Source organism: Zingiber officinale, chromosome 6A, assembly GCF_018446385.1.
Source record: "Zingiber officinale cultivar Zhangliang chromosome 6A, Zo_v1.1, whole genome shotgun sequence".
Classification (NCBI taxonomy): Eukaryota; Viridiplantae; Streptophyta; class Magnoliopsida; order Zingiberales; family Zingiberaceae; genus Zingiber; species Zingiber officinale.
The window spans coordinates 138,005,616-138,022,497 of NC_055997.1; the positions used below are offsets into that span (position 1 = coordinate 138,005,616).

The 16,882-nt window shown below is 36.8% G+C and overlaps 1 long non-coding RNA gene across 4 annotated transcripts; it reads left to right on the forward strand.

Moving 5' to 3' along the window:
* Positions 1-9,550: 9,550 nt before the first annotated feature.
* LOC121994473 lies at positions 9,551-11,330 on the forward strand. 4 transcript variants are annotated; one of them, XR_006115741.1, is made up of 6 exons: positions 9,559-10,088; positions 10,173-10,280; positions 10,332-10,497; positions 10,589-10,648; positions 10,718-10,795; positions 11,180-11,330. It is a non-coding gene; the product is annotated as an uncharacterized LOC121994473 (long non-coding RNA). The 4 variants fall into 4 exon arrangements; XR_006115738.1 differs by having other exon boundaries at positions 10,359-10,497; XR_006115740.1 differs by having other exon boundaries at positions 10,362-10,497.
* Positions 11,331-16,882: the final 5,552 nt, after the last annotated feature.

Below are 16,882 nucleotides of genomic sequence, written 5' to 3' on the forward strand. Positions count from 1 at the left end.
AATTAGGTCAAATTAGGATAAAAAATTCAAACAATCAATATATTTGGTCAAAAATATTTATAAATATATATTTACGCTCGGAATAATGATACGAACTCATAGAAACTTGTTTCATAAAATTTTGATATCTCTAGGTAGATGTTTTTTAAAACATATATACTTTACGACTAATTTAAAAGTAGTTATGCAACGCTTGTTAGTAGATAAGTGATGGAAACATTAAATTTGGACCTAGAGATATCGGAATTGTATGAAATAAATTTCTATGGATTTGTATTCTTGTCCCGAACGTAAATATATCATCATCCATAATTTTTAATTAATATTTTGATATATTCAATTTTTTAAATCAAATTAGGTCAAATTAGGATAAAAAATTCAAACAATCAATAGATTTGGTCAAAAATATTTATAAATATATATTTATGATCAGGACAATTATACAAACGCATAGAAACTTGTTTCATAAAATTCTGATGTCTTTAGGTCGATATATAAGCCTTACGATTTGATATATATTTTTTTAAAGTTTGGGACGAATCTAGGATTCATCCCAGAATCGAAAATATTAAAAAAAAAAGAAAAAAAAACGGAGGGCTTATATATTGACCTAGAGACATCGGAATTTCATGAAATAAATTTCTATGGATTCGTATTATTGTCCTGAATGTAAATATATCGTCATCCATAATTTTTAATTAATATTTTGAGATATTCAATTTTTTAAATCAAATTAGGTCAAATTAGGATAAAAAATTCAAACAATCAATATATTTGGTCAAAAATATTTATAAATATATATTTACGCTCGGAATAATGATACGAACGCATAGAAACTTGTTTCATAAAATTTTGATATCTCTAGGTAGATGTTTTTTAAAACATATATACTTTACGACTAAATTAAAAGTTGTTATGCAACGCTTGTTAGTAGATAAGTGATGGAAACATTAAATTTGGACCTAGAGATATCGGAATTGTATAAAATAAATTTCTTTGGTTTTGTATTCTTGTCCCGAACGTAAATATATCATCATCCATAATTTTTAATTAATATTTTGAGATATTCATTTTTTTAAATCAAATTAGGTCAAATTAGGATAAAAATTTCAAACAATCAATATATTTGGTCAAAAATATTTATAAATATATATTTACGCTCGGAATAATGATACGAACGCATAGAAACTTGTTTCATAAAATTTTGATATCTCTAGGTAGATGTTTTTTAAAAAATATATAGTTTATGACTAAATTAAAAGTTGTTATGCAACGCTTGTTAGTAGATAAGTGATGGAAACATTAAATTTGGACCTAAAGATATCGGAATTGTATGATATAAATTTCTATGGATTTGTATTCTTGTCCCGAACATAAATATATCATCATCCATAATTTTTAATTAATATTTTGAGATATTCAATTTTTTAAATCAAATTAGGATAAAAAATTCAAACAATCAATATATTTGGTCAAAAATATTTATAAATATATATTTATGATCAGGACAATGATACGAACGCATAGAAACTTGTTTCATAAAATTCTGATGTCTTTAGGTCGATATATAAGCCTTACAATTTGATATATATTTTTTTAAATATTGGGACGAATCCTGGATTCGTCCCCAAATCTAGGACGAATCCAAGATTCGTCCCAAAATCGGGGACGAAATTGGCAACAAAACCTTTTTGATGCTAAAAACCCTAGATCTAATAAGTTTGCCTCTAGTTTACTTTGTTTCTTATCGTCTCTGTCCCGTCCCCTTCATGTCTCTGCCACTGTGACCTTCCCAGATCTGCGCTCATTTCGGCGACAGCTTTGTACTCTGGCGGCGGCGTTGATCTCCGACGGTGGAATCCTGTGTAGGTATGCATCTTCTATCTCGGCCTTTCCCATGCATCTCCCCTTTCCCCTCTATGGCCGCGCGGACGGTGTCACCCGCGGGTGGCTGCCGGCAAGCGCGAGTGGGCGCCAGCAGGCGCGAGTGGACGCAGGTGGCTGCGGAGAGGCCCAAGTTGTCGCGCCTGAGCGTGACCTGGCCTAGTCGCCTCTCCTGGCCGAGTCGGCGCGCCTCACTGCGCCTCTCCGTGAGATGTCCGTGGATGCCGGCAGCCGCGAGTCGCCGCACCTGGCCGTTGACTGGCCGTGGCTGCTGGCAAGCGGGAGGCGACGAATCCTGGCGTGGGTTGCTGTGGGTGGGCGAGTCGCAGCATTTGGTCACAGGTGGTTGCTTGACCGGCCTTGGCAGTGACTGGCCAAATCTGGCCGTGAAGGGGCATGGCCGCTGCTGCACATGTAGGGTGGCAACGGCTGCGCACTGTGGCCGCTGTCGGACGCTAGGAATGCGGCTGCCCATGCTGGCCGTGGATGCCCCCGGATGGCCGTGGCTGCCCCCGCTAAGCGCGGCAGCATGGAAATTAATATTGTATACATTTTTATTTAAAATTTGAAAGTTGCTCTTATAATTCATTGTGTTAATTTTTGCAGGTCTCGATCAATTTGCCGTGATATCAGTGTACGATCAGGACAATCATTTTTGTTCACCTCTTTTCGGTATTCCTAAGTACATTAATATACATTTTCTTATCTGTATATTAAGTTAACTTTAAATAATTAGGTTATAGTTCGGTGTTTAATTGTGTTCCTTCAATTTGATCTGATGTTCTTTGTTACTTAGTCTTCAATGATAAGATTTAATTTGTAGTAACTTTTATTAATGATTGACTAAATAATTACATACAGGTAAGATGCAGAATCAAAGAAGTTGGATGTATAATAAGAATTTACCTAATCGTCAAGGGTTAACTAATGAGTTTATCACTGGTCTGAGACAATTTTTGCATTTTGCATCTAGTCAAGTTAAGTATATGGATGGCAAGAAGATAAGGTGTCCATGTAGAAAGTGTCACAATGGCAAATTTTTACCCACAGATAAAGTTGAAGAACATCTATGTAGATTTGGTTTTACCCCCAATTATTATAATTGGACATGTCATGGTGAACCGTTCATATCTAATGAGGATAATGAACGGAATTTCCAAGCCTCTGTTAGTGGGGATCAGAGTTATGATGAACAAGTAAATCCATATCAGAGGATGGTAATTGATGCAAGATGTCAGAATTTTATTCCCAATACGCTTGGTGCAAGTTCTAGTTTTCCCCCAACAGGTGAACAAATGTTTGTTTCTAATACATCACCGTTGGAGGAGCCCGATGTACCAGGTCTTGATGAAATATATCACAAATTTAATGAAGTGTTGAGTGCCGCAAATGAACCATTATGGGCTGATTGTGATACTCAAACTAAATTATCTCTCACCACCAGACTATTAAATATAAAGGCAGATCATAATCTCTCCGAAGATTGTTTTAATGATATTGTTCAAGCTTTTGATGATACATTGCCACGTGATCACATTTTGCCTCCTGATTTTTACAGTATGAAAAAAATGGTGAAAGATTTAGGTCTTCCGGTTGAAAGAATTGATGTTTGCAGAGATGGTTGTATGTTATATTGGGGAGATGATGCATATGCGGATGTTTGTAAATTCTGTAATCAAGATAGGTATAAGACAACCGGAAGGAGTCAACAACGACGTAAATCATACAGCCAGTTGTTTTATTTACCTTTAACTCCTAGATTACAAAGATTGTATGCATCAAAGGCAACTGCAGAACACATGACTTGGCATGCAACTCATAAAAAAGAAGAGGGGCTCATGTGTCATCCATCGATGCAGATGCGTGGAAAAATTTTGATAGAACATATCCAAATTTTGCAAAGGAGACTCGAAACATTAGATTATGTCTATGTGCTGATGGATTTGCTCCATTTGGTAAATCAGGAAGAAATTATTCTTGTTGGCGATTATCTTAACGCCATATAATCTTCCACAGGATGTGCATAAAACACCTTATATGTTTTTAACATTGGTTGTACCTGGCCGTAAAATCAAGAAGTTGATAGATATTTATATGCAACCCCGATAGTGAACTTAAACAACTATGGGATGAAGGTGTTCCTACATACGATGTTAATTCTAACCAGATGTTTATAATGAAGGCTGCTCTTCTTTGGACCATAAATGACTTTCCAGCCTACGGTATGCTATCAGGTTGGAGTACTGCTGGGATCTTGGGATGCCCCATATGTATGGAGAGATCAAAGTCAATCAGATTGAAACATGGGAAGAAACCGAGTTATTTTGATTGTCATAGACAATTTTTACCAACAAATCATAATTTCAGAAGGAATAAAGATGAATTCACTAAAAATAGGATTGAACGAACACTTCCGCCTTTGAGATTGACAGGTCTAGATATTTGGTACAGAGTGCTTCACTTTCCATCTGTTATTGAAAACCCTCATGGTACAACATATGATTATGGGCATACACATAAATGGACTAAACGGAGTATATTTTGGGATTTGCCATATTGGTTTAGTCATTTGATACATCATAATCTCGATGTAATGCATATTGAGAAGAATGTTTTTGATAATCTGATAAATACAGTGATGGATATCAATGGAAAAACAAAAGACAATCTCAATGCAAGAAAAGATATGCGACTCATTTGTAAAAGACCCACTCTTGATGTTGATGAAAACAGTAGGGGACCAAAGCCAAAGGCAGTTTATACATTAAATAAGGATCAACGACGTGTCCTATGTGAATGGTTAAAGTCTTTAAAATTTCCAGATGGGTATGTCTCTAATCTTGGAAGATGTGTTGATATCAAAGAATGCAAATTATTTGGCTTGAAAAGTCATGATTGTCATATAATAATGCAAAGATTGATTCCTATTGCTTTTAAGGAACTCTTATCACAATTTGTATGGGGAGCAATTACGGAGTTAAGTATTTTCCTACATGATATTTGCTCAACAGTTTTGCGACGTTCACACATGGAGAAGTTAGAGAGAGACATTCCAATCATTTTGTGCAATTTGGAAAGGATATTTCCACCCTCTTTTTTTGATTCTATGGAACATCTTTTGGTTCACTTGTCATATGAGGCTAAAGTTGGAGGACCCGTCCATTTTCGGTGGATGTATCCATTTGAAAGGTAAAATTTCTTTTTTCCTATACTTTAACTCTTTGAATGGAAAAAAATTACTAATTATGCTGGATTATGTATTAATAGTTACCATAATTTATTAAATTTTCAACAGATTCTTATATCATTTGAAGAAAAAAGTGAAAAATAAAGCACGTGTTGAAGCCTCTATTGTTAATGCATACATTGTGGAGGAAGTAACAACTTTTGCATCATATTATTTTGAATCTCATGTCCCTAGCAAAAGGCGAAAAGCGGGCAGAAATGATGAGGGTCCTATTGATCCAAATGTCAACTCATTTTCAATCTTTAACTACCTTGGTCGACCAAGTGGACCATGTAAACAAAGATATTTAACTGGCAAAGAATGGCGGGCAGCCCAAACCTATATTTTACTAAATTGTCCAGAAGTATCGTCGTATTATGAGTAAATATATATTTATATTTTAATTCTTTTTATGCCGTAAATTGGTTGTGTAATAATATGTTTTTTTTTAAGTAGGATATTTCAAAACTTATATTCTGAATTGTCGCTACAAGAGTTCGATAGATTTTGCGAAGAAGAATTTGTTGCATGGTTCAAATCATATGTAAGTAAATAATATCTATTTGGTTGAATCATATGCATATGTTTAACATTTGGTGTTTTGACCTTAGGTTCAAGGTAATCAAGCTCACCTTGAGCAAGAATGGCTATTCCATCTGTCATGGGGTCCAAAATCATTTGTACGCACTTGGCCAGCATATTTCATAAATGGATATAATTTTCATACTCAAGAATATGGAATGGGAAAGAATACCATGAATAGTGGGGTGTGTGTATCGTCATCTAATGAAGGAGGTCCAAGCAATGATTTTTATGGTTTGTTGGATGAAATTATAGAAGTAGAATACCCAGGGCCACAAATGCAAGTAATATTATTTATGTGTCGCTGGTTTGACCCTGTTAGAGGGATGAAGGTGCATCCACATTATAATTTGGTTGAAATAAATCATAAGAGATTTTATAAGAGATATGAACCATTTGTATTGGCACAACAAGCAATCCAAGTATTTTATTCTGCATACCCGAGTTTAAAACGTGATAAGATTGATTGGTGGGCTGTTTGTAAAACCAAAGCACGAAAAAAAATTGAGGCACGTTGGGAAAACATTGCATATCAACAAGAGGAAGTTGCAAACACGTTTCAGACTGAGGAATTTATTATTCCAACTTTACGAGATCCCAGCGGTGTAGTGATAAACGTGGATAGAAGTGAAATTGATGATGTTGACGATGATGATGATGAGGAGGAGGAGGAGGAGGAGGAGGAAGAGGAAGAGGAAGAGGAAGAAGAAGAGGAAGAGGAGTCGGAGGAGGAGGAGGAGGGGGAGGATGATGATAACTATAATGATGACTTTGATTTTTGATGATGGGTAAGTTTTGTTAGATTATTTAAAGAAATTTACCATATTTTTTTTTATACTGTCTCATTTATAATTTTATTTAGTTTATTTGTTAATACATTGTATTTGTTCCTACAGGTCATTAGAGGTGACTATCTCATATTTTTTCCTCCTTATTCTATAAGCTTTACGTAAAAATGGTAAGGTTTTTAAATGTCCTTTTTTTATGTATCATATCTATAATTTATTTTATCCTATATTGTTGGAATTTTCAGCATATATTTCGACGTGGTGGGCGTAGACGGAGCTCACAGGACCAAACAAATTCATCACCTGCCAGTGTACCTATGCCACCCCCTGATCAGGCAGGACCATCACATGTGCCATCTCCACCAGTTTCAAATTCGCCGCCGCCATTACCATCCCCAGCGCATTTACCAGCCCCCACAAATCTTCCTCACTCTGCAAGAAGCTCATTTGCTGAGTTTAGAAATGATAGACAATTTTTAGTCCCCATCGGAGATTCGTAAGTATTATAAAATATTTTATTTTTTTTATTTATCTTAATAATTTAACATAATTTATTTGTAATTTAATGCAGATTTGAAAATCCTGTACAAGTTGTTCGCGAGATTAATAGAATTGTGAATAACCATTGGGGAGGAGAGTCGATGACATATTCAAGCACCCCACCAGCCACAAAACAACTATGGTGGAGCGAGTTCCAGGTATATTTTCTTGAATTAAGATCAAATTTAAAATTAATATATAATTAAAAAAATTTCCATTTCAGCGGCTAATAATTGGGACCCTAATGACGAAATGGAGATCCGCAGAATATTTAAAAAAAATGTGGCGATCACATCAGACATGTATTAAGTCACGCCAAGTAGCGGGGGAAAAAACCAAACTTCATCACCGAAGAAAATTGGGAGAGGATCACCCAGTTTTGGGCAACAGAGGAGAGTAAGCAAAGGAGTGACCTGAATAGAATGAATCAATCTCAAAATTCTGGTGACTCATCTGCTATATATGCAGGAGGCTCCATTAATATAGATGAGCATAGACGGAGATTGGTAATTTTTTAACTCTTCCACAAATTAATTATTTATATCAAATTATTTCATTATTTGTAATTATGTTTTTTTAGACCAAGGAGTTAGGGAAGGAGCCCACTTTCATTGATACTTTCACCTGCACTTTTTTAAAAAAAAATAACACTTGGAGTGGGGCGAGAGCAAAAGCAGTCAAGGTTTGAATAAATTTTTATTTACTTAATTGTACTCTAGGTAGATGTCTTAATATTATATGTGTTTCTATTATATCTAATCAATATCTTTATGTTTTTTAAAAAATAGGACAAATATGATGAACTTGAGCTAGCCCAATCATGCTCACAAGCTGGTGTCGATAGTCAGGGGTCTGAGGAGTCTGTTGGCAATAATTTGAGTTTATGGTTGGAGGCTAGTGGAGGACCAAAAGGGGGAAGGATTTTGGGAATGGGTTCCTTGAGCAGAACCCAAAGAATAGTTGGATCATCTTCCTCCTCAACAACACTTAGGACCCAAGTAAATACCTTGACTGATGAAGTTAGCAATCTGAAGGAAATAATATCACAAAGAGACCAAGAAAGGGTGCAAAGAGACCAAGAAAGGGCAAAAATGGAGCAAGATATGAGAGCATTGCGCCGACAGCAAGAATTTATCATGCGACACCTTCAGTTGAACTCCGCTCTAAGTCAGGTTCCTTCCAATGACGACGATGATGATGGCTATGATGATAACGATGATGGTGGTGATGGTTGTTCCTGATTTTAATTATGTACGCTGATTAAATGTCTCCTAATTAGTGTTTTCAACATTAATTAATAGTTTCTTAACTTCTCTAATTTTTATTTTAATTAATATGATTGATTTGTTTTTAACAGGGCTGGTGAGACGAAATGTATGCTGGAGAAAAAAGTAAGTATTATGTAATCTAATTTTATTGATTTATTTATATTTTTCAGTTGCATTTGAAAAGTTAAATAAGGGTATCATTCTTTTTAATAATTTATTAAAATTTGCTACTACTGCATTATTAGTTCACATAGGAGGGAATCAATTAAAATTAGGTCAGCACGAAGAAAGAATGAAATCATTTAAAATTTTATCAAATTAGATTGATATAGACGGATTTGCTACTACTGCATTATATATTGACGGATTTGTCAACCATATCTTCTGGAGGTCATTTGATTGATTATATTTGAAACAAACTAATTCAGTGATGTCTTTAACCAATGAGGAAGGTGTTTGGAACCAATTTGATATTAACTAGTTTGTGTTTTATTCATTTGAGATATTTTCATATGTTAGGATTTTTAAGAATACATCTCATGCTATTCATGCCAAATGGAAATAGGATATGTGTAGCTTTTATTTGCTATGGTGAAATATGATGTATTATATATTTAAGAAACTGTTAGCTAGCTTCAAGATACTTCTTATATTTTAATTTACCGTTGCTATGAAATTGATAGTTGATACCGTTGATAAATATGACCTTTTTTTGAATGTTCAAGGAATTTCTGATTGCTTGTATAAAGGTGCTACTCAATATAATTCGGATTAATACTTTCTCCCTCTACATCTTTTATGTGTGTTTGACATCTTCAAATACTAGGGTTACTGGTTGGATCTGTTTTATGCCAACAATACAAGTTATATAACATCCTCAAGCACCAAGCCTCAAACCAAGTTTGTGATGTCACACTCCCATGCAAGCAAACTAATTATGATACTGTTACATTTTAAGTAATTAATTAGTTTTTTGGTTACATATGATCTAGTTTATTTGTTTATTTTTATGTAGGAAAAGAAGACTTGATGGGGATGAAATGTAAAATACGGTACCCGGATAATAATTAAATAATAAGGTTATTTGTCAGATAATCTTATGGGATTTTTCAGGAATTTTTAGGAATTTTCTGGGAATTTTTCGGAGTCCGTTTGGCGTAGTTTAAGGGGATCATTTATAAGCTAAGTGGAAGCCCGGTCGGGTTACCCCATTTAAGTGAGGAAATGTTTTGATTATAAAATCCTTTTTCTTTTATTTTTCCCTGACCCATCGTCGTTTTCCCCAAAACCACCGAGATCCCGACCTCTCTTCCCACTTCTCTTCTCCCTCACACGCTCTCTGCTCTTGAAGCCATCGCCGACATGGTAGCCGCCGATCATCTTCTCTTCGTCGATGCAGCCTCATCGCCGATCGCCAGAGAGATCGCACCGACGGGCCGAGCCTCCCTCTCAAGGTGTGGAGTCTTTTCCTCTTCTTCTCCACTTCTTCTCATGTGATCGGAGCAGACGACGCCATCTTTAGCCCTAAGTCGCCGTTGTCGGGAGGGGAGGAGCTGTCTGCGTTCATTCCCATCGCGCTGATCGTCGGCTCTCGCCATCCTTCGGTGCTTGATCGTGCCCTAGATCCACCATCGATGTTGCCTATGTTGCGATGTCAGCGGACGCCGCTCGACGCTGTGTTGCTTGACGGACACAGCGCGATCATTGTTACTGGAAGGGGAGGAGATATCACCTCCTCTGGCATTCCTTGTGCGCGATCATTGTTGATTCGACATCTAGCGCACCGCGACGATTGTCTAGGTACGTTTTGTTTGGAAACCTTGTAGATTCTAGGATTGTGGTTTATAGGTTTCCAATTGTGTTGTTTCTCCTGTTTTGGACTAGGGGAAAACATTGGAACAGCTACTAGATGGAATTCCTCCGGGCAGATCACCGTCCTTTGCGTTCTTGCGGCCGAGTAAGGCTTCGGTTGAAGATTTGGGGCTGTTTGAGGTGAGTAGAGCTCTGTTGGTTAAGGATTTTAGTAAACTAATTGCTCTACAGTTGGATTCTGGATTTATTTTGAGGAAGAAGGGGTGTTGTTCCAAGGGTCCAGCTACCCTTTGCTTCTTCCCTCGTCTTCAAGGTGTTGCTGGTCAGTTGCTTGGAGTCATCCGATCTTCACCAGAAGAGTGAGTGATGGAGAGGAGTATGCTGGTAATAGATTGAGGTAAGGCAAATGCTTGGAATTGATTAGCAGTGATTGGTTTTCCATTCTATGTATTGGATGTGAAGATTTAATGTTTGGCTTGTTCTTATAGTTTTGGCCAGATTTGTAGGTCAGTGAACCATCGGAGAAAAGATTGTTGACATGGAATTAAGTAAGGTTAAGAACTGATTTTGTATCCTATTGTAGAGTAATTGATAGATTTCTGTGATTTGGTTGTTAGGTTAGAAGGTGATGGAGATGTGGGCAGCAGTAAGCATCACACCCGTGATTTTCAACAGTGGGTTGCACTTCGAATGAGGTGAGTTGTGTTTGGAGATTGGTTTGTAGTCTTGTGATGGATTGGTTGATTTTGGTTGATGGTGTGGGGTGGATATAGTTATGTATCCATTTCTTATTTAGATTTTAATCTGTGGTATCTTGATTAATGAATAATTAGTTGTGTTGGTTGGATTGTTAGCTGTGGTAGTTAGAAATGGATTATGTGGAAGAATTATGCATGTTCGATTCATGATGTCTAGTTGTTGATGGAATTAAATTTGACTAGATAAGTTGGATGGGTAGATTATGCTTTCTTGGATTAAATGGAAGTATGTGAATAAAGAGGTTGAATCGGTTTAGGTTTGTTGATAGTTGATACATTGATTATAGATCCTTAGTTTTGTCTCGTATCCTGTATTTGTAGGATCCGAATTGGATGTGATCATCTGGAGTTGTTGAAGACGGTTGACACGCACTACGTATAAAGGCGGGTATTTCTTGCTCTATCTCTTTAGTATTTTGACCCTAGTGCATGAGCTTTATATTCAGATAGATACTGTATTTATCTTGACTCTACTCGTATTTTTTCCGCGCTTGATACTTCCACTCGATCTTTGAGCTACTCGTTTCTGTATCTATACAGTCTCTCGTTGCTATTCATGATATTTAGCAGATACTATAGTACTAGGTATTGGATACCAGATACCAGACATTAGATAGTAGGTATTGGATATATGGACACCTGATACCATGTTTACCTGCTTTGATTTCCTGTTTATTTACACACCTTGCTGAGCATGCTGGCTTCATGTAGCATACCTGTTTCTGTTTATATATATATGATGACTGTTGCATTATTCGCATCATGTCATTGCATGCATGCCGTCGACCATGTCTCCCTTGTGGTTGAGAGGGTCGTTGGCTAGAACCGCACGCTCGGCCGCTCATGGGTAGTGGTAGCTGGAGCGTGCCGCTTGTCCTGTCGTGCCACACTCGGTCACTCATGGGTAGTGGCGGCTGGAGTTGCGGCAGCAGGGACCCCATCGCAGACGTAGCTATTCAGCTACTATGCACCTGTCCATCCGGTCACTCGAGAGTAGTGGCGGCCTTTGGGTGGTACAGTTTGTCATCGATCCGGCCTCTCGACCATACAGGGGTCGTGGTGCAGAGAGGTGGGCGGGGTGACCATCCGTACATACGTTGTTGTTTATATCTGCTGGTTGTTTACTTATGCTGTTGTTGCTTATCTATGCTGTTGTTGCTAGATTATGCTGTTGTTGTTTATTTATGCTGTTATGCTTACTTAGGTTGAGATTTATACCTGTGTTAGGTGTTTAGACACTGGCTTACTTACTGTTGACCTGTATATACCTCACATGACACCATGTAGTTATGAGCAGTACTGTAGCAGGACTTTGCTACATCTACCTCCCCTTACTAGCCTAGGATATGGTTTCAGGTATGGACACTTATTATGATATCACTGTATTATCTGCTATTTCCATACGAGACTGTATACCTTTGCATCTCTAGTCCTTTACCATACTCATGCACTATCTGTCTATTACCCGCTGAGTTTTTATACTCACCACCCCGCATATTGGTAATTTCACCAGGTAACAGGTAAAGGAGTTATGGAGTTGCCTGGAGATCCTGTCCGCCAGTCCCATGTCACATTCGAGGACGACCTTACGATTTCGGTATTTCTTACGTTATTTGTATTGTGGGTTTTGTACTTGTTTATGTATTTGTATTCTCTTGTATTTGGTTTGATATTATTGTGTCAAGCCGAGCCGGCTCGCAGTTAGTTACTTTATGTTTTGTGATTGTTGTTTATGTTTTCCGCTGTGTTGATTTTTAGTACAGCCGTGTGGGCTGATTAATATATTTATATATCTGCGTGGTTGTGTTTATTCCTGTTTTAGCCGAGTAGACTGATTATATAACTGCGTGGTTGTGTAGATATATTCCAGTCGTATGTGGCTGATGTATTTTGTATGTATGTATGTCTCAGAGTGTCACCCGTACAGGGGAGATATTGTCGAAATTTTCGGTAAGGACACCTCTGGGGGCGTGACATGAAAGCTTTTGTGGAATAAGAAGATAACTTGATGTATCTTGTTGGATTGATGGACTTGTATGGAAACTTGACTTGTATGTTGAATTTGTGAAATATTTTTGACTAGCTTAAAGAACAAATTATGATATTGTAGGCCTTGTTGAGTTTGAATGAATAGATGTATGTGAATTAATTAAGATGTGTTATTATTAATTAGGATGTGTTGATGTTAATTATGATGTGTTGAATGTGTTATTTGAATTTATTGTATATGTATGTATGGATTGAATTGTAGAAAACAGGTATATCTGGAATGCAGTTTTGATATTAGGAACGAAAATGGCAACAAATAATTTTTGTTGCCAATCTATCGTAATTTCCCAGAATCCCATATAAAAAGCAACGGATTTGGCAACGAAAATTTAATTCGTTGCCAAATTTTGTTGCCAAAATCGTTGCCAAATTTGAAACAAACATCTTATTCGTTGCAAAATTAGGGACTAACTTAGCAACAATAATTAATTCGTCACTGAATTTGTCCCCAAATTCGTTGCAAAGTTTGCAACAAAAAAAATTTTCGTCCCAAAATTATATGAAATATTGTAACAAATCAGGGTTTTGTTGCAAATTTCGCGACGGCTTTCGCAACGAAAATAAAATTCGTTGCTAAATTTTGTTGCCAAATTCGTTCCTGATTTTGCAACAAAATTACTATTCGTTGGAATCATACGCAAAATTTGGGACAAAATTTGCAACAAAAAAAAAATTCGACAAAATTTTTTGACCCCAAATTCGTTGCTAAATTTGCAACAAAAAAATTTTTCGTCCCAAAATTATATGAATATTGCAACAAATAAGGGTGTTTGTTGCAAATTTGGCGACGGCTTTCGCAACGAAAATAAAATTCGTTGCTGAATTTTGTTGCCAAATTCGTTGCCGATTTTGCAACAAAATTACTATTCGTTGGAAAATCATACACAAAATTTGGGACAAAATTTGCAACAAAAAAAATTTCGACAAATTTTTTTGACCCCAAATTCGTTGCTAAGTTTGCAACAAAATAATTTTTCGTCCCAAAATTCTATAAACTTTGCGACGAATTTGGGGACGAAAATTATTTTCGTCCCTATTTTCGTCCCCAATTTCGTTGCTAATTTTGCAACAAACATAAATTTGTTCCAAAAGTTGGCATCAACCTGTTTGGAACGAAAAATTTTTCGTCCCAAATTTCGTCCCCAAATCTTTTGCAACGAATTTTTTTTATAAATTTGTCCCAAAATTCGTCCCAAAATACAGTATTTATTGTAGTGACGTTGACAAGATGGGAGATTTGAGGAGAAGGCAAAAAGAAATAACCATTGTCCTCCAGATTTTTTTCAAATCCAAATAGTCAAATACATATTTATATAGACTCTAGACCTTAAGACCCAAATAAAGAAAATAAATCTTAATATATAGACTATAATTCCTATCTTGTAAAGAAAGAAAAAAAATATATAAAAGAAAGAAAAAATTATTAACAGACATAATCCTAAGATTTCTAAAGAGATTCAAAATATAAATAGATAAAAAGATAAAAATTACTTAAAATAATAATAAAAAATTTCAGATCCTCCTATATTAGTCTCTTTGAGTTGAAAGAATTCGTTCTCAAGTTTAGAATAATTTTAGATGGTAGCCTAGGAAGAAGATGATTTGGCACAAAATCGACAAAATCTACTATCAGCTGTTGAACTTTAGGAATCCTAATTGATCCACCGACAAACATGGCATTGCAGACACTGCTCTGGTGGTGAATGCCCCCCAATGTTGAGAGCACCACAAAAATACTAACTCAAACTTTAAGAACTGAAACATCAAAGATATCTTCCCATCCACAAAGCAGCATCCTCCTATAAACATCCTGATGCACCTCCACGATAATGTGCTCCACAAGCCCGTACCTTTGATTCACTTCGTCGACAAATCCCATTCCTAAACCCACATTGAGTAGTCTCCCTCCGTCACCGCCACCGCCTCAGATGGCCCTCGCATGCACCTCCATCAGTGGCCTCTCCCAAGCCATCTTCACCGCCTTTCCTTGTGTTTGAGCCTCATCATCAAGCTGCATAGTTTCACCTCCTAGGTTGCTGCATCTATGTAAAGCATCATTTCTTCATTAAAGACAACATCACCAACTTGGCTTTCAGTTTCCATAACTCGTTCAATATCAGTAGGATCTCCATCTAGAGCCACAGCCATGCCGACTCCATCAATATGTAAACCAAATCCGCTAACCAGCCTATCAGCGCTAGTACATTCCAAGTCTTGAGTGCTACCATGGCTTACCAGGCTGCAATCATGCTTTTCGGTTGTGCTGATATCATCATCATCCTCAGAACATGATGCATCATTTGTATCTTGGATGTTCTTTGGGGTAAAAGAACCAGAAGCTCCTATACAGAGCTCATATCTTTCACCGACATTAATTTTTCGAGTCACAAGTTCCAAAGGATCAGTTTCTATAAACGAATTCTCATAGTGCTCTTCATCCACCAAAGTCCTTTACATTGCATTAAGCTGTTCATGTTGTTTTGCAAACAATGCAGAAATTTCTTCCATCGTAGAGTAAAATGCGCGGAGTTGAGTCTCCCGAAGAATTTTGCATTCTCTGGCTCCTTGAAACCTCTATTTTTCAATTGAAAGGTCATGGATTACAGCAGCAATCTCAAGTTCACGAGCAGAGACTTTTGCCCAAGCCTCTTCCCCTGAAGAAAGTTCTCTTGCCTCTTCTTCAAGCAACCTTCTTCTTTCTTCATTTTCTCAAGCTAAGCCAACCTCTCCTTCTCTTGCTTTTATGCATCATCAAGCAATTTGGATTTGTAATGAACAACGTAATTCACTTTGCCATCTGATTGTTTAGCACCTGATAAGTCCAAGCTTGAAACAAAGTCTTTTATAGGACAGTTAATATTATGAGCTCCTCTAATAGATTTATCTGAATCCTTAGAAATCAATAAACTCTTACAAACAATTAAAGTCTAGTTTCAGGGTCATTACCATAAAGTACTTCGTCAACTTCTTCTAAATCATCTTTGAATATGTTAAGATCATCTTGGACGTTGAAGTTATTGCCCTCCATGGCAGAACTTAATCATCCTTAAGTTTGAATGTACCCAAAAGGAAGAAAAAAATCTTTTATCTTTTTCTTCTTCTCCCAATCCTTTATCTTAGTTTTGCCCTATTTGTCTCGTAAGCATCGTAAGTATTCCCACCACGTCAACTATGTACCTTATAATCTTTAAGATTTCATGTTGCTGTTGCAGGGTGTAGCGCAGATGGTGGACGCATGACATCTCTGGCGTAATAGTCAGGAGTCGATTCTCAGGAACTGACGACCTGGGATTTATCCCACCATGCGCCTATGACCTGTGTACCTACATTTACTTCCCTCCATATCCGTCGGGTCGACACTAGGGAGTCGCTAAGGTAATGAATCTACCTTGTTTTTTTTAAGATTTCACGTTGTCATCGCTGCACACTAGGTTAAATCTGTGACTTACCTCTGTAAATTCTCAATCTTCACATATTGGGTTAAATATACAACTTACTTTTGTAAATCCTCAATCATGTCTTGGATGCTACGACCACGATGTGAGGCTTCATCAACCAGAACCTGCATATCACGACCACGAGCATAACCATAATGACCTTCCATTAGATCTGATGCTTATCTTGCTAAAATCGATATCTTCCATCTTTGATACCAACTGACGTTGGGTGAGATAATGATTATCTTACGGGCTGACGAGAAAGGGGTTTGAGGAGAAGGCAATAAGAGATAACTGTTGTCCTCCAAACTTTTTTTAAAAATAAAATTTTATTTAATATTTGAGGATTAATTCTTAAATAGCTAAATACATATTTATATATGTAAGTATCCCGGGTGAGTTTTGATGTAATCAATCGAGTTAAGTTAGGTTATGCAGTTTGATCCATTGTGTCTAAGTGTGTAAGGACTTAGGAACACAAGAAGTCGAGTGGAAAACACAGCTAGCGAGAATGATGATACAAAAAGTGAGTTGACGG